A 27,798-nucleotide genomic window follows, 5' to 3' on the forward strand; every position below is an offset into this window, starting at 1 on the left:
TTGCTACTTCATTTTACTGAATGTTTCTTGAAAAAGAGCAAGTAAAGTTACTTTTATCCTTTTTTTAATTTATGAGGATGGGAAATGTACTTATTTCCCATTAAAGAGGAGAACACATTTGCTTCAATCTTATAACCAGGATCACTAGCATTCTATAAAGGAACTTTTAAAGACTAAAGTTTAAAAAACCTGCTTTGGACAGTCTATTTCAATTGCTCACAACATCATTTTTAAACTGTTGATTTCTCTTTATTTTTCATTCAATTTGCATCAGTTTGCCACTTTAATCTCTGTCTTTTTACATGGTGCTGTTAGAGCCCTACTTGACAAATATCTACAACTCTTATTAATTTCAGTGGGAGTTCCTTGCAACAAGGCTTCATGATGATCAAAGTTGTCAGTGTAATCTGTAATATATGCCGGAATTGAAGAATATCAAATACACAGTTTTTGCTGTAGTGTGTGTGGCACTATGAAACAAATATATTTTCTATTACCAAACATGCATAATCAGTTTTAGATTTTTGCCTATTTTGGGTTAAATTGATTATTTCAGAATCCCACAGTGACCTCTTGCAGAATAAGCGAAAGAAGAGACCAAAAAGAGAAATGTTGTAAAATGAATGAAAAACTTCAATTCTCAAAGGTTCTTAGTAATGCCAGAAGTGCAGCATTTCCATATCAAAGTATTCAAAATATATGTGGTACAACAAAGTACACATAAAGTATGTGAAGTACAGACAAATAAGAGTTATTGAAATTTAAGGAAAGACTCATTGAACAGATTTTGCAAAATGATTGTTGAATAAAACAAGTTGCACTTGTTCCACATTAAAGGCAAAAAATGTCATAAACTGCAATTTAAAAGGCTTTCTTTACATTATTCTGACTGAAGAAATTTTGAATGGGTAACCACCTTTTTTTTTGCATCTGATGGTATGAATTTGAAAACAAATATTGTTCAAACTAGAAAACTAATGTGACAGACTGTCGTGGTTTGAACCTTGTTTTCCCTCAGAGGCTAAGAGAAGTGGTAGACCCCAAGGGGTGGAAATCTCTGGAAGTTTTGAAGTTTTGCCCAATGGCCGCTCCTGCAGAAATGTAAACATATCACAGCCAGTACCGGAAGAGATGAGTTGTAGTTTTGGTTGTTGAGGAAAGGTGGCCATGTTATAGAGCCACGAGGAAGGGGCTCTAAGCCCCTTGGGCCCTCTGGGGCCTCCCAGCCCCTGACTGGGGGCTGCAGGGACCTGGAACAGCATAAAGCTGGGCTAGGTGCCTGTAGTTATGCCGGGAGATGTTTTCTCCATGGGCGCAGAGCAGCAGCCGACGCTGACCAGAGAAACGGTGGCAGAGAGCCAGGAGATAAGAACCTGAACCAGAGGAGCAGCAGAAACAACATGCAGCACCAGAGAAAGAACTCCTGGAAGACAGAGCCGGGAGAAAGGAGAGCCAGCAGCTGAGAGATAGAGTTCTTGGGGGTAAGACTGTACCAGATCCCCCAAAACTCCCTTGAGACCCCTCTTGGAGAAGAGGGACATGGACTCCTATTTTAGAGGAGCCTTGGAGTACAGCAGCACCGGAGAGAGAGAGGAGCTGAGAAGCTCAAGAGACATCCGGGAGCTGGACCGGGACGGCCAGATGGAATGCGGGGGGAGTTGACCTTGGCTCCCCCCCCTCGCACTGCTGCCACGATGGCAGCCTGAAGGCAGGGCACAGAGGCCCTGCAAGAAGGAGCTTGAGTCTCCTGCAAGATACCAGACCGTCATGAAGACCCCCCTGTGTCTTCGTGATATGACGTGGTGATACGACCTTGTCTGGGGTTACGAAGCCCACGGAAGACCCCTTTGCCTGCATCAAGGGGGCCGAGGGAGAGTTTGGATACCTCCCTTGTGAGTGCTGGCAGAAAGCCAGCAATCAGCTGCTGCATGTGGAGAAGACAGACTGACTGCTGCCTCAGAAGATGCTGCTGCTTAAGGACTGGAAGGGATCTATCCTTCTTTCCCTCCTGGACTTTTATTTGGAGGGGAGAAGATATCTGGTCCATTGTAAATACTATATGTCATGGTAGAGATAGTTGTGATCATGTGTATAATGTGATGTTATATTTATTTGTACAGTCATTGTAATATATTCCCTTTCCCCCACTTTGAGTCTGGTGTGTTTTGTCTGGAAAAACCCGTCTCACATTAGGTTGAGATGTGGGAGGGGGAATGGAGCTAGGGATTGGATTTTGGGGCTATCTCAAACCATGACACAGACCTAACTTCAAAATTATTTTATGTAAAAGTTGTCTGAAAAGGAGTTAGGTTATGATAATATTTATATCTATCTCTTAAGCTTATTTATAGTGTTGCATAGTGCTACCTTATAGTGGCATTTCTACAGCAGGGGAAGTCAACTTAATATGTTGCAGAGTAATCACAAAGTGGTTTCTGAGAATCATTATAAAATGGAAATTTCTTAGAAGCAAGATTCTTGATTTACTTACTGACATAGACAATCTGGTTATTTTCCACATTTTCACTGACTTTGTTGCTTTTCTCTTACTAAGAAAAATTGCAAGAACAATTATTTGCAGTTATCTTGATACAAGAGAAATACAGTTTATCTGTGACACAAGTGAAATATATTTTATTTAGGAAAAAGAAGAATCTTTTTCCAGTGCAGATATAATTTCACTGCTTCCTGGGTGACTTTTTGTTGGCATTAACACATCTCTGTCAAGGCAGAATATCTAAATAAGATTTTTAAAATACAACTGTACTGTCTATATTCTCATCTGGGTTTTTTTATCTTAAACACTGCTTTGATCATTGCCTGCCCAAATTCCCTCTAGGTCTCTAAGTCCTCCTCTTAACATGTTGTGTTGCCAGTGTTGTGCCTAAAGTCTGAAAATTTTATGTGATAGTGTGGTGGTTTGGGCTAGGCCTTCCTTGTTGACCAGTTTGTAACCAAGGAAGAGTCCAGATTTACCCAGTATTCCCTACGATTTTTACGTAAGCCAGACTATAAGAAGAAAGGAGGAGAGGCCTTCGCGCTCTTTCCTTCCGGCGGCTTGGAGGTGCAGGTTCCCTGCTGTTGAGTCTGCCGTGTTGGGGAGCGAGGCCTGGTTGGGCCTTGCCGACCTTGGGAGACAGAGCTTGCCGGTGATCGTTCCGGAGCGACTCTCGGTTGTCCAAGGAGAGTAGTGAGCTATTTCTTTGCTAACTCTTTTAGTTGTTAGATATTGGGTCACTAATCGGGATACATATATATTTATTTTATTTTGGTTTTGTTCTTTTTCCCTTCCCCCTTTCCCTTGTGAAATTGTATATATTTCAACTGTATATAACTGTAACAAAAGTGTAAATATATTTATATATCTCACTTTAGCTGTCTCTCTCTCATTTCATGTTTTCTTAGTTTTTTTCTTCCTCTTCTCCCTGAGGTTTTTTGAGGGGAAGGGGGACGACTTCTGGTGGTAAAGTCTGGAGACTTGGCAGGGAGCCAGTTTCAAACCATATCAGATAGCAAACTTTAAAATATGCTATAATCATGGTGCCTCCTGTAACCGGCTGAATTCCCTGTTAACGGCTGGTGAACCAGAGATTTTATCCATGGGGACCTTCAGCTTAACAATGGCCACTGTCATTTCAGGAGAAACAGGTAGCAATTCCCTTTTCCAGAAGGTTCTGTCATGCCAAAATGTGTTCAACTTCTTCATTTCCTAGTATTGGGGTAATTTCAATCCTCACTGACCACCGTTTTCTTTCTTTTTTTTTTTTTTTTTGCTTTTGGGACCTTTTCAAAGAAAAGATACTTTTGTGCAAGAGGAGTACCCTTCATTTAGGAAACAAGAAGTTGACATGCTTATCTGATATTCCTGTCTATGTTATCTGTCATTCATGCTGAGCTCTTTGATCATGCAGAGTCTGAGCATGCATTCTGACACTCCAGAAGTAATTGTTTGAGTGAGGTCTTCCTAAGGACTTGGCTCAGGTGAGATTTATTCCTCTTCTATGTGGTGCAGCTCATTGCAGGAGAAAAAGGGTTGGCACTTGGGGTACAGCATATGGGGAATTATACAACAAAATATGAAACATAACAAAAGTGGAAACACATACTCTTAAAGAGTCCATAAAAATCCATGTCCGCTTATAAGGTATTTTCTTCTTCGGGAGGAATTTGAATTCGATGCTTTCTCTTCAATCCTCATTTTTGCACTCCAACAATGTGGTACTTTGTTTCATCCATAAATGAGTTTTTCCTGCTCTTTTGTTCTTTGCATATCATTTAATTTCTTGTGCTCTGCTTCATTGGTTGAGATTAGGCAGGAAATACAAACTGTTTCATGCAAGTCCTACATGAAAAGTAAGGTGTAACTGCCTTGCAGAAAACACATTACTTGCCTCCTGTTTCAAGACCATAAATCACTATTTATATTGTCTTTTGAAAATAGTAAGACTAGTTAAACTGCGCATCTTAGCATCTGTGTACAGGTCTCAGCAATCAGCTTTTTTTTCCCGTGTAAATTTGTCAGGAAGATATTTATACTCCTGAGGGCAAAATGACACACAGTAGCTGTACACCCAGCTGCATCTTCAGTGTGAGATTATCTCAGTAAATGCACTTCTTCCATGAATAGGACTTGTATAAAGATGAAAAACAACATTTCAAATAAGTTATCTAAGAAATTAAAGACACTTCATTTTATGAGGGTGGTAGAAACCATGCTTCTAAAAATCTGCCATTACAATTCTACCATTACCACAATTGACACTTTGATAGTCTTGACATGAAGATGTTGGGTGGCCACTTGAACAGAACCACACTAGTCACTTGACTTACAACCAAAACTTTGTTTGCTTGGCAGAATGGGTGTTGTGAGCTCGTAATACTTCCCTTTCTGCAAAAAACATGTGTGTTCACACTACATTCAGACTAGAGATTTGGCCTGTAGGGTCCTGGTGTACTCACAACCCTTGAGTCTTGTTAAGTATTCTCTCTGTAACCACGTTTTATTCATTAGGTAGCATGGGGAACTGATGAGTGTGATTTTGTGACTATGCGGGTTGCACTTCTGAGAAGTGCGATTGTAAAACTATTAAATACTAGTTTAATAAAAAAGTTATCAACAGTGTAAATAAGCCCCCCCAAACTAATATTTTTTAATTGAGCTAAATAATTAATTTAAAAAATATTTCTAGAAAGAGAAATTAGCATCTTCATTGTGAATATTTATTTTATTCCAGTTGAACAAGCTCCTTGTCTCTGAATTCCTTTACTGAACGCAGTTTGATAATTCAGTGTTAAATACTATTTGGCAAGAGAGATCACACATTCACTATTCACAGCTTGCAAGTTAAAGCAATATTGAAGTATTCACATAGACTTGTGCTCATCAATACTTCAACCTGTGGAAGGTTTCATCCTCTCCAGTTATACTAAGGTTATGTAAAATGGCAGTCAAATGTACTGGACTTCTGGACTGCAGGGAGAGCACAGTCCTGTAGGACCAGGCTGTTGTATGGCCCAGCTATACACAACTGTGTGTGAGCACAATTTTTTCTGAAGTGGAGCACTGACGTCCAGAGCTCTCTGGCAAGAGCTGATGCTTTCCCAGTGTCATTAGTTCATCGTGTTCCAGACACCTGAGCCTGTCATGAGGACTGTGATAATGTTCTGCAGCCTTTCTTTTTGCAGCTATGCTGACTTCTGATGGTCATCAATCATTTCGGGGTACAGCAACCTACTGCTGGCAAGACAGTAATGGAGGTCTCTGAGACTGCCAGGCAGTTCTTCCTATTCCAAACGGTATGCCTGGGGAGCATTGAGTCACACAAACCTGCATCCTCCCTCCAGTCGTCGGGAGCCATTTGCAGGTTTTACATTCCCGTCCTCTGAGTTTTCACTGTATTTGCTAAAAGCACTCCTGCTCTCTTGTCACACAAGGCTCAGAGACCATTGAGGGAGATTTAGTGACCCCATTTCTAGCTTTATTGTCTGATCTCATGACACCCATGTTTTCTGGAAACCTGACAATATGAGGGATTTAGCAACCTCATCCTCCTATAAGAATCAGATCTCTTAACAGGTCTGATACCTCCCATCTCCCTGTATGAGACCTGAGAAATGATGTCTACCCGATGCTGGAGGGATAAGCCCTGGACAGCTCAGGTCACATGGGTTGTTCAGCCAAGCATTATCTTCTTAAGGACGGATGGAGGGGAAATGTGCATTTGGTCATCTCACTGCAGAGTCAGGGACCGTGCATGACATTATGTGCTATCAAATCCAATGATATCAATGCAATTTCATTCTGCCTTTTCACTCTCTGAGGAAGTGAACTCCCTACCCAGACTGTGCTCATTAAGAACAAGTACTTAAGCTGCAATTTGTCCTCCTTCCATTATCTTCTGCTAGCAGTCACAGTACCCAGAATGTCATAAGCTCCTGATACATTTCCATCTTAGAGGAATGTCGGTTGTACTAGAAAAGTTAGCCATTTTTCAAATATGTCCCTTATAGTGGTTTAACAATACTCCTATGATCCTTTCTTTCAGTACAGCTAAGGCTGCAGCTACATACAATATTTGCAAGCACTTTGCTTTTTTTCTCCATACATCTAAAAGAGCACTCGGCCTTTTTTGCTGACCTATTGCCACACAATTTCCGCATTCTTTTATAACCCAGTGCTCCCATTTCAAGCCAATTGTTTGAAATGAGCATGTGCTACATAGACCCTCACCACCATGACGTAGCAGCACCAGGGTAGTGATCAACTTTTCTTGTGTGTTTTTACCCATCACTGCTTAAAGCTAGGCTGATAACCTTCTGTGTCCTCTGGCCTCTCCACGCATAGAGACAGAAGCCTCAAAAAATGAAGCAGCATTCTGCTTCTTTGGTATGACTCTGCTATGTAGTGTTGAGCTCCTCATTCACAACTGAGAACTTGCTTGGGTTTAGGATCACTTTATCATTTCTAGGATGCTTTGAAATCTTCTCTTAGGTAATCAGAAACCAGAAGAACTTGTTGATATGGGATTATGCCTACATGCCCATCCAAACTCAGATTTAATCTGCTGTGCTATAGGCATTCTTCCGGTAGAGATACAGAGACCCAAGATAACGGTGATGATGCCAGGCTGACAAGGACAGATTCCTTTCTTCCATGCATTGTCTTCTCACTTGTTGCCATGGCTTAACACTTTTCCCTTGTCTGCTATCTTCCTAAATGAAGAAGAAAGACACAGATGTCAGCTGCAACTACAACCTAGGAGGATAGCTGCCTTTTAAAATTATAAAAGGAGAGTATCTGCAAGCTGAAATTGTTTCAGCATCTGGGACACCTGTAATTTGTACTATTTATACTGTGTCATGCTGGTTACCCTTACCCCTTACATTTGTAAAGGGGAACAAAAGGTACTGTCTTGGTCTAGCGTGGATCCTTCTCAGGGTCCTGACTGCTGTTATGGAGAAGAATAATACACTAATATACCAATTAAGCAGTAATGAAACATTTCTCCTTTCTTGGAGAGTACAGAGGCTCCATAAAACTTATATGATCCAAAAATAAGTGTCAGCCCTGTAGGTTGGTGTCACAAATAACAACAATCCTTCGTATTCTGCAAAGAGAGCAATGCAGAAGAGAACTCTTGCTGCTTCTGCACACAATCTGTGTAACATATCTATAATGATTTCCTCAGTAAGTTCACTAAATAGATGTAACATTGCCAAAATTATATACAAACCGAAAGCAAGTTCAAATGCCCACATAGGCTAATACATACACCTTTGGTCATTTGCAACATAAACTCTTAACTTTTCATTTTCATGGATGTAAACTATCTTCTGCTGATTTATAGGATTTCTATGTAGCTTATTAGCTTGTTGAAATGAAATTTTTTTTGCTATGAAATTTTGATATGAATCTAGGAAAGTGACTTGAAGCTAAAATGGTTTCATTGTGTTGCCAAATGTACTACTCTTGGTAAGGCTTGTCACGTGTTAGCCATTTGTATGTAATGTAAAGCTAAAATGAATTACCAGGTCAATAGCATAGCATCAACACTATGAAAGACAATAGACTCCTCCAGAGCAGAAAGACAGAAGAAATGTCTGACATACTCCGTACTCCCTGACAAAAAAGAGTATATACCCAGGGTTCAATGGAAATTTTTTTGTGCAAATCAGTGAGCAGGCATATTTCTCACCAATGTAAAGTATTAAAACACTCACATATTGATATCTTTTTCTATACATGTATATAATATGTGATCATTAACAACAGTTTCTACTGCCCTTGTCTGTCTTTCACTGTCATCTTGATCACCAAAAACAAAACCTATTTTTGCAATGATGCTGTAAAATACTGACAACAGAACCCTTTAAAGTGAGCTGTGCTGCTATGGGTCTCTGTCAGTGGGCTTGCAGAACTACAGGATGAGCTGCACTATGCCCAGGCTCACAGCAAGGGTGCCTCACATTACCCGGTCTTCACAAATGCAAGTTCCACCCATCCTGCTGTGCTCCTCATCTGGCATCAAAGAAGGATACATGTAGTTAGCCTTTATAGGCCATTTGGGAGTTGCTGACTAGCATGCACTTAATTCAAGATGATAGTTGCGTGGGTGTTATTATGTTATTTTCAACAGAGAAGCCTGCTCAGCTATCCACTAGGTTAATGAAGGTATATCAAACCACTGAGAGTCAAACCTAGCGTGTTTATATGGGTAGTAGAAAAACTTCAAGGTAACCAAACAATATTTATGCAGAGTAAAAGGACCTCTACAAAGAACCATTCTGAGAAAATTCCAAAAGAGAAAGCACTGACTTCTCACACTGCATATCACATCGTGTGCAGTTACATTTATATATTGATGGAGGCATACCTTGAGCGGGTATCAAAACTACTAATGCCAGGACAAGCAGTGTGATGGGGGACAATGTGACTTTTCAATACCTATGCAGCAGACGGTTAAAAATGTGATATGTATTGATAGATGCCAAAAATTCCAAGCATTAGCAGAGGCATATAAAGTCTGCAAGCGAGCTGACCTGGAAGGCAAAGATATTTTTCTTTATATGGTCTCTAGTACTAGTCCCTTCTCTCTAGCCATTGAAAACTGAAGACTAAGGAAGAAGTAAAGGTGGGTTGTTTCTCCTTCTTAGTGCCATGCCTTAAGAAATGTCATGGGGGAAGGGATGATATCCTGGAATCACTCATAGAACTATTTTTCTTTGTTACTTCCTTTTCTGATGATGTTTTCATCAACACTTTAAGAAGGTTATCACTTTTGCTGTCACAGGGAGGGCCTATAATATAAGACAGGTCAAGGAGGGAGTATATCAGACAGTCAGAGAGAGGGACTGAAATGTCAGGCAGGCAGATCTGGAATCAAGCAGTAAACAATAGAAAGACAAAATTTTCATAACTTCAGGAAGGTTTCCTTACTGTAATGTTAAATCATGAAAAAAATGCAGTTTTGTTTATAGCTCATAGTTGAAAAAAAAAAAAAGGCAGCTGAAACTATCTCTAATAGATGCCTTCCTACTATTTCTGCAGAGAGCACATATTTACCTCAAATAATAAATGCACATTGCTGGCTGGACTTATAAATCTTTAATAAAATTTATGCAAGCAGCCTACCAGTGACTATAGGCTGAGGAAAATTCCCTGGATGCTTACTTCCTTTCAGCAGAGCCTGAAAAATTCAAGGAACTCCTGATGGTGTTTGTGCATTCTGTTGGGAACATCATCATGAAGGATTAACTGAACTTTCTTATCAGATTCTCAAGGCTTAACTAAGCTATCAAAGGTCTAAGTTAAGAAAAATAGCAGACACATCTCATCCAAACAAGCTTTTTCCCATCCCTTCCTTATCTCACTTCCAAAAACCATTGCAGTATAGTCTAGTAGAAACCAATTTTATTACCTGATTATGGTTGGACTCAAGGATCCTGGAGGTCTTTTCCAGCCTTAATGATTCTACAATTCTATAGTTATTCAGCGTCTAAACCCAACACAGTAATATTTCAGAAATATGAAAATACTAAGCGTTATTAAATAACTTTGCTATCACTAAAACTGGAAAATAAACATAAATTTGTTCCAACACAAAAAGCCTTTGAAATTTTTGCTAAAATCTGTAAGAGTCCATTAACAATCACTGCAAATGTGACAGCAGTCACAGCATTTAACAGCAGGAATATAAAAAATTGCAGGCACTGCATACTATACCCGTAAAGTGGATGGACCAACAGAGGCAGTTGATGATACTCCCCCAGCTGCCGAGTTTGCTGTGACCATACCTATGTCTGTAATTAGGGATTACTCACAACACCTTCTGCCCTTACTCCCCAGCTTAGTTATGCCAGACCAAAAGGATGTGGATAATTTTTAAGTGGAACAGATTGATTACTGGGGAAGGTTTTCCCCCCTTCCTCTTGCAATGTTATATCTCTTGTCCTCAGAAATCCTTTCCTCTTCAGCCTTTTCATTACTACAAAAAGATTTCTTCTCCCAGATGCTGGACAAGTTTTTTGGGCTGTCATTTCCAGAGCTGTCTTTCCTCAGCTCGCTACACAAGGTGCAACATGAATAGTGGAGTTTCGCTGCATCCGTGTCCTCAGAAGTCTGTCTCCTGATTCCAGAAAGTCACACTCCACTCTGTGGATGCCCTTTGCATGTGGAAGTGTTCCGTTCAGAGCTGCATATATGTAAAGGCAAAGCCTTTTTATCTCCAAAGTAACTTGAAATATGTGATACTCACTTTCCCTATAATGTGTAATGGAGACACCTTAATGCCCTGGCTAATACTGCACATGTATCACTTCAGGGTTAATGGAGCATCAGAGTATCAAAAGGTACTATCATCAGAGAGCTTATATTTGCATATCTGTTTAAATGTTCCATGTTGGCATGGTGTGATATCACTGCTGTTGTTGTGCTGAAAATACTAACAAATTAATTTTTAAAAAGTTTAAAAAGGCTTTTGTTACCTTGTTAATGTAAACAGTCATGTTTACATGACTGTTAATGTAAACATGTCATGTTTAAGGCAACCTGTTAAATGCTTTTTCTGTTATACTCATGTTTGCTATTAAAAAAACCAAACAACCGCCATGAACAGGTTCCTACAAGATTCTAATTTGTTTCTCTGTGTCTACCTCCCTGACTGTTATTGCTAAAAGCCTTTGGAAAACCAGTAAATACTTCAATAGATAGCAATGCAAAGTTTTAAGATGTAATAAACAAAGAGATGATCTGGATGTGCAGTGATATATACGGTTGCAACTTTCAGTCATATTTCCACGTTTTTCACTTCTGTCTGAGGAAACAGGAAAAAGCACAAGGAGGGGCTGTAAACTAAAAAATTTGCATTTTGGACAAACTTGAAATAAAATATACATGTTATCTGTTTAAGGGATATTTATGAGATGTCTTAGACATGTGAAAAAAAGCAAATGCAGAGTTTCCAGAAAAAAAAAATTACTTATATGCACTTGTAGGAAACATTGACGGTGTTGTACTGATGTTCATACCATCTTCAAGAATGAGTAGATCAACCTGAAACAGATCTACTCAAGGAAAGCTTGAATGAGTGGAGAAGTGCAGCTTCTAATTTCTGACGAGAAATTAATAGAGCTTATCTTGTGTAACCACAATTAAGAAAATGTCAAAGGGATTTCTTTGGTCTGGAGTATGAATAGGTGGATAAAGGGTTTTGCCTACTAGCAAATGTAGGTGTAAATTACTCATGACTAACTTTATTTCTGTAATTAAAAAAGTTTTCTAAATCTGCAAAATCAGTGGGTTTCAGACCAAGGTTCTAATTAACAACAGGGTAAAAAAAAAGTAATATTAGCATTCAACTGGAGCTTGGTCTTGGAATTTGCCAACTCAAAGCAGTGCTTATCTTAAAACTTACAAAGCAGTGACCTGTTTAAAGTAAATGAATCCTAAAATTAGCTAGAATGTTTGTAATTAGACAGTTAGACACAGAGTTATAAGACACACCCAATCTGAGGTGTCCCTCATGCAAATAAAAGTACGTATTAAACCAATGAGCTTTATCAGACAACTCCTTGGCAAGCCTATTTTGGTTCATTAATGCCTTAGAGAATGACTGTGGTTAAGTTTTACATATTCTCATCATGTACTCTTACTGCATATTGTACTTTAGTGACTGATAGAGATTATATCACTAAGCCCATTTTCTCAAGAAAAGGGATGTAGTTATGGAAATAACATAAACTAGATATTTCAAGGTTGACAGAGCTTTGAAAATTGAAAGACCTATTAACAATGAGAAATTTCCTGGCAGTTTTGGGGAAGCAGATCTCAATCATAAATATGGAAGGAATCACAATCTCTTATTTGGATAGTCACTTCTGATCACTGTGATGGTAATTAGGTTTTCAGTGTTCTGGAGAGGGAAAGATATGTAGAATTATTTTTGTTTTTATTTCATTGTTTGCATTCCTTTTGACTGTGATCTGACAGGTGGGAAACTGTAGACCATTAGTCACTGAAATAAGAGCTGAGAAAATATCAATTTAGTTTCTGTGTCTTATGCATGGAAAATGAAAATTTCAAGACTGTTTAACAGTGACCATATCTCTCTGTATTATTCAAAACTTTCATCAATCATTAGAAACAAAGTCTTTGGAAATCTTATTTTGACTAGTTTGCAATAGGTGCTACTATTCAGTCTAGGTATACGTGATTATTCATTGCAGTTGAGCCTTTAGCTGAGTTAAACGAAGCACACTTAAATGTTCCCTCTTCCCCTGTCATTAACTGCTCTATGGCAGCCTCTAGTTGGGTCCTATAGATCAATGTTTCTCAAATCGTGGACTGCAAAAGAACTCAAAGGGGATTGCCAACTGTTAGACAGCCAGCACTCAGCAGCAGTTCAGTTCCCTAAATCTGCAATAGATCTTTTTTTACCAGTAGTGAATGAGAAAAGTATTAAATACTGACTGCACATATTTATTCTATCCAGGAAACTGCTAGCTACCTTTAGCTGCTGTTAGTGTCTAATTTCCATCAGGGTAGACAGTACATAATAGTGGGTTTTCAATCTCTTGCTGTAGAAGAACCGATCTGTTATGAACTTGGGTGATTATACTGAGATAGTTGAGTAAACTATAAACGCTTGACATATTGTATTGAGTGTGGATTGCAGTGCCAAAAGGTCTGGGAATCAATCTGGCCTTTAGATTTCTCTTGGAGACAGTACAACTTCGCCTTCGTTTGTCTACCTTTCTCCCTACTACTTTCATCACTGAGATGTCTCAGGTTACATCAGATGACATTTCTATATGAATATTCAGACACTGACTTTCCTCTTCTGTTTCACTTTCTTCTTCCCAGTTTTCAAGGCACACCTTCCCTGTAGAAGTGTCTTTTTTTTTCAGTATGTTGCAAATAGACGACCCTCCATGACTTACAGGGCACTGCTCTACAGGACTGTGTAACTGTCAGGATCTTTTTTTCTTTTTTCACACTTGGCAGTGAGCTCAGTAACACATGATTCTTTAGTCACCTGTGATTCTGTCACTGAGTGTATTGACATCTTTGGTGAGAAAAGAAGTGCACTACACCTCTTTCCCAGGAAATTTCCAGGCTGAGGTGACTGGCTCTGCTTTCTTCTGTCTAGTGATAAATTCCTCAGTTCAGATTTCCCTTACTTCCTTTCCCTTAACTGCACTCACCTGACATATTAGTCTGCACTCTAAGACACTAAGAAACAGATATGTCTTTAGCCATCCAGTTGTGAAAGAGGATATGTTCATAACACAAAACTACTTGAATTTTAGGACTGCAGCTTGCAACGCTCAAAGTACAAGGTGAAACCAGCACTTCCTGCACAAAGAATAAATGTCTGGGAGGCAGTATGGTCTGTAAGATAAATAATCTGTTGTGGTTAATAGGAAAAGGTGGAGAGAGATGGTCCTTAATTACTTTTCCTGAAAGGAGCCACCTGTGGATTGAGCACAGCAAGTCCCCATTACAGAGTGAGCACAGCAGGAGCAGGACACCTGCTTCACTGCTCTCTGGAACAAGATGGTTTTTCCTCTGCCAAGACTGAGATCTGAAACAGTATGGGGCAGCTGGGGACAGCAGAGGGATTTGAATCAAACTAGTTCCAGATGAAGCTGTGAGGTTAGACATGGAGCAGTAACAGAGCAGCAAACAACAATAAATCACGAACGCTTGTGTAGTCAGCCCAAGCTGAGGTGTGCCCTCTGCCATCTTTCAGGCGCCAAACCTCAGCGTATCTTTCCAACAGCTTGCAATTGCTTAACCTTTGATGCCCATCAGTCTTTGTACTGTGGGTATACTGGTGCTGTCGGTGACAGCCAAGTGGGGGGAGGAGGTGCAAGCATGACCATGACACAGCTTCATTAGCGTTAAAAGCAAAAAGAGGTGAGAACTAGCATTAGCCATTTATGAATGTTAGCTTCACTCTATCCAGGGAGTTGATTAATGTCCTAATTATCTCAACACAGCAGGATTCTTTTAGGATTCTCCCTCCTGCAGCTGAATGGCTTTTACAGTATTTCAAGGTTTCCTGTTTATTACTAGAATTTAAAATTATATTTTTTTCCTTCTGTCAAAGAGGAGGGTAAAAACCTAAAATACAGGCTGAACACAAAAGATCCCTAAGAGGCTCGCTATATGTGTTCCATAATTCTTCTAATTGTTCTGCCACTGAGATCTGGAATGGATATCAGAGGTTTTTCTGAAATAGTCATACTGGTTTTTTGCCTCCTTTCAAAAACAGAGAGATTTTCCTTCCAGGATATTTCACTACTTTCTTAGTAGTCCTCAGATTTAAGCTTGAAGATCTGAACATCTTTTTTATATCACCATTGGAATAACGCACCAAAACTATTTAGCAAACATGGGAAGCAGCTTTTCTAGGTTTTCTTTTCCTTCACATTGGCATGCATGGTAATTCATTCTTGCAGTTTCTACCTTAAACCTTCACACTACTATTTTGGCATTACAAAGCTCTTTTCTAAAGCTTTTGCTGCAATTTTTTGAACATGGCACAAGAAACTGCCAAAGAAAAATGTTGTCCTTGAAGAGAAAGTAATGGAATACACCATTTTGGATTACAGGAGTAATGAAAATGCCGCATTTCACCTTTTAAGAATGGTAGATTATTACAATATTTTTTGTTTGTTTTAAGAAACCCTGCTGGGTTTAGTTTTGTTTTTTTCACTTACAGTGCGATAAAGTGAGAGTCCAGTTATCAAATTTGCCTCTCTTGAAAATTTAAATGTACAATCATAAGGAGAACTTCGTGACTGTCAGCCTTCCACATGTCAGATTGGTTGATTCTAACTACTTACATTTTCTGAAAATAACTAAAGTAAACCTGAAGTTCTTGAAATATTTATTTATTTTTGAATTATAACAGTTTTCACTATGTTTTTACTATTTTTTTTAATACGAAATACAACGCCAAAGCAACCTCTTCAATAAAAAAAAATCCAAGAAGCGAAAAACCAAAACACCAAAACCCACAAAAAATCACCAAAAACATTAAAAGTCCCTGCCAGATTTTTCCTCATGAAAATATGCAGAATTAAAGTTCCTCATCTTAAGGTATTTGGCCTATGTTTTGTTCTGAAATCTGGTTTTACTGAGTAGAATAATCCCATGTAGGATTATCAATCACATCAGGATTAGTAATCACTGATCATAGTTAAACATTGATTATTTACTTTGATGGTGCCTTCAGAATTACAATTTAAAAAATGCTTAAATGCTTTATTGATGTATATTGGTTTCACCCTTAAATCTAACAAACTTTCTTCTTTCTTAAATCTAAGAAACTTTCTTCTGACAACAGACTGGTTGGAGGTACCCAGAAAAGTATAACAGCAACCTGTGAAGCTAGTCATGGGATTATTTCCATAGTTAATGACAGCAAAATTGAGCTTGATCTTAAGTCCCTGGTTACTTTGGGATGCCTGAATGATAAGGGGCATCTGGTCACTAGTTTATCTATCAGCTACTTCTCTTCGTTGAGATAAAGAACTTTTTCTGTTCATAGAGGTACTCTGAATACTTCCAAAACCAGTCCTGTGTTTGGATTAGCCCCTCAATAATTTGCTCAATAAATCATAAATATCCTATTTCACTGGGAATCTCAGTTTCTACTAACACAGTTTCAGTTTCCTTGAGGTTTATTCCTTTCTCACTACTTATTCATTTTCTATCCCCCAAGTACTTTTTCATTTCTCAGTGTGGCACTGCTGACTAGGAGCTCCCCTGTGAATCTAGTTCATAACTCCCCCTTCAAACAATTCTAAGATTATTCTTTAAAATTACTCTCTGTATTTGACATTATAACCAGCAATAATGAACACATGGAATTAATTCTTCTGTAGTCCCCACTTTTATGATGCAACAGAAGCTGTAATGCAGTTTGATCCTGTGATCATTCCTGCCCCATCCCTCACCATATATATGAAACAGAACAGCAGTCTATGTCCAATTATGTGCGAAGAAATAATAAGAAAAAATATTACATTTTAGCGCCAGCAGCTAAATGGCCATCATTACCAATAGCAAGAATTTCCATTGAACCACTCTAAAGCCTGAATGAAAAGAATACAGTGAATGAAATTTAGACAGAGTTAGGACAAATATTGATTCAAGCAGACAGATTCAGGTTACAGCCATCGAAGGCAGCCTGGAAAGGACAAAGACGTGATAGAACAATTCACTGCAATTAACCCTTCCAAAAAGACTTGTAGCTGAAAGCAACTGCCTTGAAGGCATAAGTAACAGACCGTCATGCTGAGAATATAAAAGGCTTAGGGAGCAGACACTGACCAAAACCCTCAAAGGTAATGGTTCAGCTACAGCCTTGAAGATTGGGAAATGGTAAAAACTGACTTGCGTGGCTGTTAGAACAGCATCAACTTCAGATTGGAAGTCTTTTTGTCAGGCTTTTCTGTTTTATAAATTTTCCCATTTAATAAGCTCTACATGTGCTGTCTTTTTAGTTAGGCTGAATTTATGATCCCCCAAATCCAAGTCTCTTTTAGGTTATGAGGAGCACTTGACTGTTTCTTGCTGCAAACGTACTATAATTTACCCTACTGTCAAATCTAGAGGCTTCTGCAGCTCCCAGTAATGTTCTTTTCCTTACCATGACATTCGGTAATGCATGTCATAGACTGAAAAGGGATGAAGGGATAATATGGGCATGAGACTGCTAGCTTAGTTTTGGGAAATTGGGTCAGAGCAGGGATGAAAATATGCACAGTGTTAGCTAAATGGCTAATAGAAATGTTCTCTGGTATTTGCTGGGAATTGTTTTGGAGCATTCTGATGCATCAAACTAGGGATACAGGTTGTTCTAACCATTTAAAGGCAATCGTCTTTCTTTTAGCCAAGAACTGGACACTGTTTATTTTGCTAGTTTAGGAAGAGCCAAAAGAAGTTAATAGTTTTTAATTTTCTATGAATACTTGATATTCTTTGTTACTGACACATAGTGGTAACTGGTGAGACAAATCCATTGGTATCATGGATTAAATGTCTTCTCGCCTGACAAAAACAAGAAACTACTTTTTGGTTTGAATTTAAAATACTTTTTGTAAATGTTCATGATCTAATGAATACCTTGGGTATGGCTTTTTTGTAAAAGGCTAATAATGTTTTTATAAGCAATTTATAATTTTAAGGACTATTTTGTACATAAATTGTGTATGGTGCCAGACATGATAATTCTGCATGCAGAATTCTGAAGAATCTCTTCCCCGTAGCAAAGAACACTGAAATTTCACACCCAAAATAAGAAGATGAGAAATCTGCTTCCCTTCAGCAGTTTCGTTGTCAGAATTTAAACCTTAATTCAACAAAAAATATGTGTGTACGTAGATTTTTTTACAGTTTAGTAGGACTGATGACATGATTAAAGTTTAGGAATGGGCATTAGTATATTGCTGAACCAAGGTCTCAGGGGATGTGATGGGACTTCCTTGATTATCTGTCTTTATGTATACAAATACAGTAGACTATGAGTGATTTATTGGCCTGTTTAACAAGAAAGAGGTTAAATTCCCAGACTAGAGACATTTTGTTTTGATGTAATGCGACTTTATTACCTGAGATCTTGCAATAATTAAACTATGTATCAAATGTGCAAACAGGGTCATTTTATTTTCTTTTCCCTCTAAGTGCCTGAATTGGTTAAGAAATGTTTCTGTACTTTAATTAGACAGTAGAAATCTATGAGACAGCCTTCATTTAGCTTTCAGCTATTTACTTTGCGTCAGTAAAATCCATACACTTTAAAGGAGATCTCAACTATAATTAAAAGTGTTATTGAACTAAACACAATTACCAATGTTTATCTCGTTATGCAACGCTACTGGCACAAAAAGGGGAAATCAAACTTGTTTTCTTTATAGCATTGTTGTTTTGCAGAATTTACAACAGTGCCTGTAATTTAATCAGGTAACAACAGCTACTGCTCTCAATCTTTGCAAAAATTTGGTACCCCTTAAGTTCATATGTTTTAGCTAAACTCTAGGTATTGAGGTGTGATGAATTCCTAAAAGCACAGAACTGGGAAATTGCAGCAGGTGATATTTTTACTCAGTACCTCTTCCACTGGAATTTGATGTACTGAATTTTTATTTATTTGTACCAAAAAACAAAAGAACAGGTAATTATCTGGCTGCTAGCAATGCTTCACTGAATTTGGCAATGTGGTTTGATATATATAATATTGTATGATGCCTGAAGTTATTTTGAGCTACAGATATCCATAAAAAAGCCTAAATTGTAAACATTTAGGAACATACAGTGAGTAGAAGTCAGGCACCTGTACAAGACTTTCTTCTTTCTCCTTGTAGATATAATGCCAAGAATTATAACACAGATATATGTAAAATCCATAAAGTTTTCCTCTAAATAGATAATGATTTATTTTCAAGCTAGTTTATTGTATCTGCAATCTACAGTGACTGAAAGGGCTAAAATCCAGTGACACGTCATTGAAGACTAAAACATAAAATTGTTGAGTACCCCTCCTTCTCCTCATCTGTTGTTACCAGTTTACCAGTCTTGCTTATCTTTTCCTTCTTTTTCTGACTGGCAAACGTGTATAAGCCCTTGCCAAATTCAAATCCAACTTTGCCTACCTCACCCCATCCCTACACAGTCAGTGTCCCTATTCTTTTCCCAGGATATCTGTCCCTGCTTCCATGGCCTATGCATTTGCTTCTTACCCTTTAGTTTGACCAGTAGGTCCCAAAGGAGCCATGCCAGTCTCTTGTCTTCCTTTCAGATTTCTTGTGCCTGGGTATCTCTTGCACTATATGGAAGATTTCCTTAAGGATCTACCAGCACTGTTCTGCTCACTTGTCCCTGAGATCAGTTTTCCATGTGATCTTTTTGACTAACTGCTTGAATAGCTGGAAACTTACTTTTCTACAGTTCAGGGGCCTGACTTTACTCTTCACCTGACTGATATCTCTTAGGACTGCAAACTCCCCCTGGTTTGCTGTGCAGAACAAAAATCAGTATCAAGTCTGGAGAAAACAGTACATCAAAGAATAATGAGCAAAGTGGCTACATAGTCCATTCAGCATCTTACCAGCTAAGAGGCTGTGAGTCTCCTAGTTGGATCTATGGCTTTAAAAAGAGCATAGGGGATTTAGGATGCTTATCCACCCGTCCTGTCCAAAGGAAGCTCAAGTAGATTACAAATGGTCTGACAGTTATGTTTTACAAAAGAGTTGTTTTATTCAGCTTTATCAATGTCTCAGATCTATGGTCCAGGAGCATGGCTCACAAAATACAGCAACAGATTGGTGTTTAACCTGCTGACTCTATGACTTTTAATGTATTAATGTAGTTTTAAGGGTCTTCCTTCAATAAGACCCAGACCCAAAGGCTGCTCAGTTGCTTTTACAGTTGAGTAGACCAATGCTAAAATGGGAAATAATATACTGCTGCAGAAAACTTACCTCTGTGACTTAGTGTTTTCTGGTAGAGTGGGAACTGCAGAGCTGGAGCAACTTGGGGCATCATTTGTACCCACAACTAGAAGGCTAAAGTCCTGTTGGCAGAAGAGGAAGGTAGAGGTCTCAATGTTGATTGACTGCTGAGTAAAGGACTAGACATGTATAGGGTTAGTGACAGGACTTAATATTTAAGTGATTAATTATAATAGAAGAAAAATAATTCCTCAATCAAAAATAGATACTCATACAGAAATAGGTAGGTAAATTTTGTCTCCGGATGCTGACATTGACAAGGAAGTTTTTTCCAGACTAAGTCCTATTAGACACATCAGTGGGACTGTAAAAAAGCTGTGGTTGCAAGGCTTGTTAGGATAGTATGGAAACAATCTCATTTTCCTTTCTTTTTTTTCCTTTTCCTGCGTTGATAACATTAGTAAGAATATGGCAAACACTGATGTACTGCAGTCATTGATAAGGTTGATATGTGTGCTTCATGCTGAAAGGATGACGTCTTAATCCAGTCAGAGCATGCCACAGACCCCAGAAATGGCAAGAGTAGAGTTTTGCTGGTTTTAGGACATCAGGTGTCAGAAGTATACTGCACAAGCCAGGAAGGACCTCAGGGTAGTGCCTCTGAAGCTTGAAAACTTTCGGTACAGGTGCAGGTCTTTTGGCTGCAGGTTTGTAGCTGATGAATTTTGTACACATGTCTACCTTAGCTCTTCAGATACCAGAAGCAGGAAAAATTGCTAGGGAAATATTTGCCTACTATTCATAAGTCAGTATTAACTTGATGAGGAACTGACAGCATTTACCACATCTGGGCAGTTACCTGTGGTGTCTTTTATCTCTTCTTATAACTCAGATTAGATTCCTTACCATTCACCAGAGTATTCTTAACCTACTTCATCCTGCTAATTGCTAAAAGCCTTGGCTAAGTGGGAAAGAGTGATCAGAGTGTTTTGAAATGTTGAAAGTCATCCAGAAGTCTCAGTAGGAGTATAGGAAGCAGAGAAAAGAGTCTGTAACATAGGAAAAACACATTCATGCATGTCTGGTTATTAATTTTAGTAGAAGCATTGAACCCACTGGGATACCTATTAGATTTTTCCTTAAAAGGTTTGAAATAGCCTTGTGCAGCATGAGCACTATTCTAGGATGTGAAAGATGACAAATTTTTTTCAATAAGTACTTTTATATCCAACACACTAGAATCAGGGATGGTTTTAAAATTCTGTAATTGTATGAGATTCTGTGTTTACTCATAGCAACTCAGTATTATTTTTTTTTAACATGATAAAAATTGATCTGTTACACTTCTTCAAGTAAAACAATTATATGTATTAATAACTTGTTTTGAAAGATAAGCCATTGTCAAAGATTTTCTTTATTTTTAAAAATATTACCTTGGCTCTGATTTGCAAAAAAGCCATACATAACATATTCTGTTTCAATCACCTATTGGAATTCCTACAGAATGTACCTGTCATAGAGTTTTTATATTCAATGGGCATTGTAGGAGGTACATTGCATGGATATTAGCCATGTTCAGATCACTATATTTCACCCTGATTACTACTGTTTGTGAGAAATGCCTTTTTTTTTTCTTTTTCTATTCTTAAAGTAACAGTTTCTTTTAAAAAATACCACTTCATTCTACAATTACATTGTGGTAATTTTGATCTCATACTCTGCCTTTTAACTTTATTGACATGAGTCAAGAGCACCAATAAAATGAAGGTTTATAATTTCTAATTGTCTTTTCTCTCCCTCTCGTTAGATTCATTAATGACACTTTATACATAGCCTATATTACAGTAAACTTAATATGAAGTTTACAAAGTTCACCTTTGTACCTCAGCCATCCTTTTTTATTACTGGTTTATTTTCCCAAACACCTGGAGATCAGGTTGAATTGCACTTAGCACTCCACAAATAAAAACAAACGTTCCTGCTCTCAGTCTCAACAATGGAGGAATAAAGACATAATGATTTTCAAGTAACCTGAACATTATGTCTAAAAACGTGAGCGCATCTCATTATTTTTGACTACCTATTTTCCTGTTATTTAACTTTTGGTGAAATAAGAAAATTTTTATCTTCCTTTCTCCCTTCCCCTTTGTTGCTTTCTCTCTCTTCCTCCCTGTCACTTCATATTTCTCATTAAAATATAAGGAAATATATAATCTGGTTCAATGATTTAAAGTATCTTCCTCAATCTAGATGGTCAGAGTCAAAAAGGCCAAAAAAAATAGCTCCTTTCAGGAATAAATTATGGCAATAATAAGACTATAACCCTGAAATCTTCAGTTGTCATTTTCTGATGCTTGCTCTAAGCCAAATCGAAAATCAACCATAAGAGCTTGAACAGGCCACCTGCAGCATTTCTTATTGGACATTGAACTGTGGGTGGTCCTGGCTGGGTTTGGCCCATGGCTGGGCAGCGCAGGGCCATGGGGAGCTGGAGACTATCTCTGCTGTTGTATCGCTGGGGCAGGGAGTGATGGCCCCACGGGGATGACATGGGGTCCTGGGCACAGGGCAGGATGAGGAAGACCTAGGGGAGGAGGGCAGGAACAGTAGGACCTGCAGTGACCTCAGAGCCCTGACAATTCTTTCAGTATATTTTAGGTAGCTGTGTGTTTATAGCTTCCTTTGCAACCTCATGGACAAACCTGAGTTTGTTCTTGAAAATTTGCAGAGGCTGCTTGCGTTTGATTCATCTTTCTTGTTTCTCTCTTCTCCATAAAAATACTCAAACACCTGTCACACTGTGTTCTAATGTCAATAAGGAGAACTGACCTAGAAGTCAATAGCTTTTTCTTTTTTTTACGCTGGTGCTTGTAGATTGCTTCCCATGTGAAGAGCAAGTGGTCACTTGAAGACCCCTGGATAAGACTTTCAGCTGGGGACGTCAGCAGCCAGGCCTGGAAGGAAGGAAGCCAGATGAAACACCGCCTGCCTCTTTGGAGAGGGAAGTTCATCAACCCATAGCCAGAAATGATGTGACAGAGGAGCATGTCATCTCTAGCCATAGATGACAGTGGAGTCTTGTGTGTCCCAATGGTCCCAAGTTGCCACAGCAGCAGGAAACCCTTCTGCAGCCATTCTGCAAGGGACATCCAAGGCTTCTAGCAAATAAAAGGAAAAGGCCATCACCACAGCTCATAGATCTTCAGAACGTGGTAAGGCCAGAATGCTGAATGACAAAGGCCCAATTTTGGCAGAGTAAAAGGATGTTCAGGTGGGTATGCAGAAAAAATTAAGCAGATCATTCCCTGACACAGGCTTCTTTGTGCTGGTTATATAACATATAGACACTGATTAATAATTATAACATCCTAATGTGTTACAGGATCTGCACCAAAACCTGAGATTTAAGTAGGGGCTACTGATTCAACTCACTTTTTTCTTCTTATTGTTATTTTTAATACCATTCCAGTCTATTTTAGAAGAGAGAACTGGGAGTTTTTACTCCTGAGAGAACTGATCCTGTCTTGGTGTAGAAATGATTTAATTTATTTAATAGGCAAAAAAAGATAATTTTCAATACCTATATGAAAACTTTGGTTGACATACAACATAATCAGCCCCAAGTATTCAGCATTTGTGAGCCAGAATGAGTCAGCAAAATTAGAGTAATTTTTTTTTTAACAGCTTGGTTATATTTGCCTTCTTGCTTTTCAATCTTTAGTGTAAATTGACTCATATTTGCAATATTTTCTCTAAAACTAGGATTATATAGGTCTGAGTGTTTTATTTAAAATAAGCCAAGATTCTTCGGTATGAATTTTTTCTTTAGTATACCATCTATTGAATTGCATGATCTGCTGTCTTATCTGACCTGGGGAAGCAATTGCTTTTTTCAATATGAATTCAGTTTCTTAACATAGGCAGGAGTTTTTTCTTATCCATATTTCACTACTTGCCAGAAATGTGATATTATTGTGCAATAAGAAAAAGGAACAATTCCTGAATTTAAAATCTTACAACATTGCTCATTGTCTATTCCAGAGGCACAGTAGTGATGGCATTTCTCATTATCTGTAATGTCTCTTCTTCCTTTAGCATATGTGGCTATCTCTCCTTTGACCTCAGATAAACCTTGCTAATATACATTGCCTCATAAACTGGCCATTTTTTTTCAAGTCCTGTAATGGCATCCATGTGGTGCTCTTTTCTGGAAGGTTGCTCTTGTTTCTCTTTGCTGCTGATATCTAACAATTCTTGTTACATTACTAAGGAATGCAGATCTGCTAAGATTCAATAAAGAAGATGGCACACCAGCTGCACACGTGTGTTATTCTGCACAGGTCAACTCATTGCTAACTACCAAGACAGCTCCAGAGCTTTTTATCTCTAAATACTTGACACTCCATACTCTTCCATTAATTTCTCAGGCTTAAACATACTCAGCTTTGTTCATAATCTTGGACAGAAAAATAGTGGTTATATTTTAAAGATATTTTTAAGAGCATCTTTTAGTGTCATGCCAAGTTGAAAGATCTATACCATAACTCAGTAAATGTTTCATCTCAAATAACCAACTTGACGGATTTAGAGCAGACTCACTTCTCAAAAATATCAAGTCGTACTATTCATAAATAATATTTAAAATTATTAGTTGCTGAATTGGAAAAATTAGCTAAGTCTATTTTCAGTAAGTATAGGAATGTAAAATAATACAAATGTATATTTTGCCTATAGCAAGTTTAAAATGACTGTGGGCAAGTTAAAAAAAAGGCAAATTTCTTTTATTGCTGTTGAAGCATTACATAACAATTGAATTTAATATTTCTTTATCTTTCCTTTTTTTAATATGCACATAAATATTATGTAAGATATAAGAGCATATTTATAGTAAATTGCAAAAAATATATTTATGCTCAAGTCATACTAGGTCATACAACCTGAACTTAAATTGTCAAAAAGACACCCTGTATTTGATGCTTTTTATTAATCAAAATATATTTTCATTTTATTTCAGGACTCCACTTCTGTAAATGGATCTGAATAGGTCTGTGTGAAAATGATTACCAAACTCCACATTGTGTTATTTCTCTACTGATCTATATTTCTCTACTCATCACATTACATCTTAAAGTCGCAATGTAACAGGTCAAATTCTTTGTCTTCAGTAGTCACTGAAATTTAAAATAAAACTTAAATAAGGCTAAAATTTCATTTAATGGTCCCTATGAAATGATGGCATAACCAAATTAAAGTTCTTCCACTAACATATATCATAGTTGACAGCTGGTATGAAGAACTCCCTATGAAAGCTTCTGTTTTATCTACCTTTTCCCTTGCACCATTATCAAAGAGTTGTCTTGAATGTTTCTTACATCCCTGATGGAAAATTTGGACCCTAAAGCAAATGTTTTGTAAGGTTCTGAATGCACCCAGAGGATGCATAGAGAAAGGCTCTCTGTCTGTGATGTACTCTCTGCAAGGCTGGACCTCCTTTTGCTTACAAATTCTTGCAGAATCAGGGAAATGACATCTGCACAAGTGACTGTGAGGGAGCACCTTCATAGTCAACATTTATGGGGCAAGACAAAGCTTTGGGTAGCATTACCAGATGCAGAAAAATGCTGCTTAGTTATGAGAAGGCAAACAATGAGATTCATGGAAAGGCATGCAATTTGTCTCTACATGACCAAGGAGAAAACATGGAAGAGTCTAGAAACACAGGTAGGATTGCTCTATTGCTTTCTATCTTTAATATAAACACCTCCGTGACAAAATATGACTTCTAAATCAAAAATGAGCACCTTTGTGCCAAAAGTTCTCATGAATACCATATGAAAAATAAAACTGTTTGCTTTTATCTGACAGTTTTAGGTCTCATATGCGGTAGTTCATTTGTTCTTTTAAATGGATGTCTTTCGGATTTTGAAGATAATTAAACCATAAATATCTTTAAATAAGGGGACAGAGGAAAATCAAGTTGAACAGTTATAAAAGTTATGCGTTTTTGTTACTAATTTCCAGTTAATGGTATTTAGAAATTTAATTTAAAAAAGAAAAATTCTTAATTCCAATACAGATATGAAAGTCAAGAACAAATGTTAAGACATTTCCCACTGGTAGATGTGGTAAGCAGAATCATGGAAACTTATTTAAATATTAAACAGCGTTTCATTGGATAAATATTTCTTTTAATAAATGAACACATTTTGGTCTAATTGGCTGCATTTACACTTGGAATATTACTCCTGTTGGTCTGAAATTATGGTTCTGAAACAGGCACTAGCTAGTGTTTCTTAGTTCTTTTAATGAATTATTCTGGGGATTCCCCATCCCCAGCCTTTCATTCAAGTCTCCATTTCTTTTAAAGTTCTGATCCTTTATAAATAATTATGAACTAGCTTAAAATTGTGTTATAAAGTAATGTAACAAAGTTTGTCATATGAAATATGTTCCAAATTAGACAAAACCCCTTGAGTTTATAGACAAAAAAAAGTCTTGACAACTTAAAAACACTCTATGACCGAACACAATCATTGCTACAGAAATTCCAGGGGACAATTCTATCATGATCTCCCCTTTCTCGTAGATTATACTGCACTATCCATTTTCTCAATTAAGAGTCATAGCACAGGATGGACATATTATGCAAATTAAAACAAAACATCTCTTTATTAGCTGTTCCTGGGGATGATTTCAATTGTATCTTTTTTTTAGATAAATGTTACATGAAGTATGCTTCTTCTATCAGAATTAAAACCTCTTTTGTAATCATTTTATTAAATCTTGATCCAATATGATTCCTAAAGTCATTTACCATCAGAGTTTTACTCCAAATGCCTGAATCCAGTTACAATTTGAAGTTGGCTGATTGTCAGTAAATCTTATCTCTCAACCTTTTCATACAAATTGAAAAATGAGATGCTGATCTCAAGAAAGGCTTCGTATTTGTCACAAAGTTTTGGAAAGTGAGAGAACTAACAATTCCCATTCTCTAAGAGTTTCATCAATAACATTTTGAAGAGAAAGGTGGGAAGATGTCTGGGAGTGCAAATTTTCTAGCCAATTATCTTTATTGACAAAGCAGTAAGACAACAAGATTTTCAATGAACATGGCAGCTTTAAAGCCTGTTGCTTTGTAAGGTTGAAGGTTTTTTTGTCTTCTTCCTCTTAATTGATTTTTCCCCTTATTTTTAATATTTCCAGATAAATGATAACCATAAAACATGATAAATTACATCCATATTTTCAATGCATTTTTTTACATAGGGAATATAACTGTTTTTTCCAGCAGGATTTCTATGTCAAGAGAACTGTCTAGTCAGTATCACCTAAAGACAATGTCTTTGTACAATTTCAGTATGTTAAAATGATCTCTTTAACACATTCAAAGAACTTACTCAACAGACGGATGGCCAAATTATGTGCTTAAACACTGTGGCCAGAGGTTAATAGGTTGTCATCTCTAGTTAAGGGAAAAGATCAGAAGGCGGCATGTCAGATGTCACCAGTTACAGTTCCCACCAGTAGTACCCTTCCCCTTTGGCTTCACAGAATCACAGAATATGCCAAGTAGGAAAGGACCCACAAGGATCATTGAGTCCAATGCCTGGCCCTGCACATCCCCAAGAGTCACATCATGTGCCTGAGAGTATCACCCAAACGCTTGTTAAACTCTGTCATGTACTGTGACCACTACTCTGAGGAGCCTGTTCTAGTGTCCAATCCTCTGGTTGAAGAACCTTTTTCTAATATCCAAACTAAACCTCCCCTGAAACAACTTCAGGCCATTCCCTTGGGTTCTGTCACTGATCACCAAAGAGAAGAGATTAGAGTCAACCC

Source organism: Pseudopipra pipra, chromosome 1 (genome assembly GCF_036250125.1).
Source record: "Pseudopipra pipra isolate bDixPip1 chromosome 1, bDixPip1.hap1, whole genome shotgun sequence".
NCBI classification, from domain to species: Eukaryota; Metazoa; Chordata; class Aves; order Passeriformes; family Pipridae; genus Pseudopipra; species Pseudopipra pipra.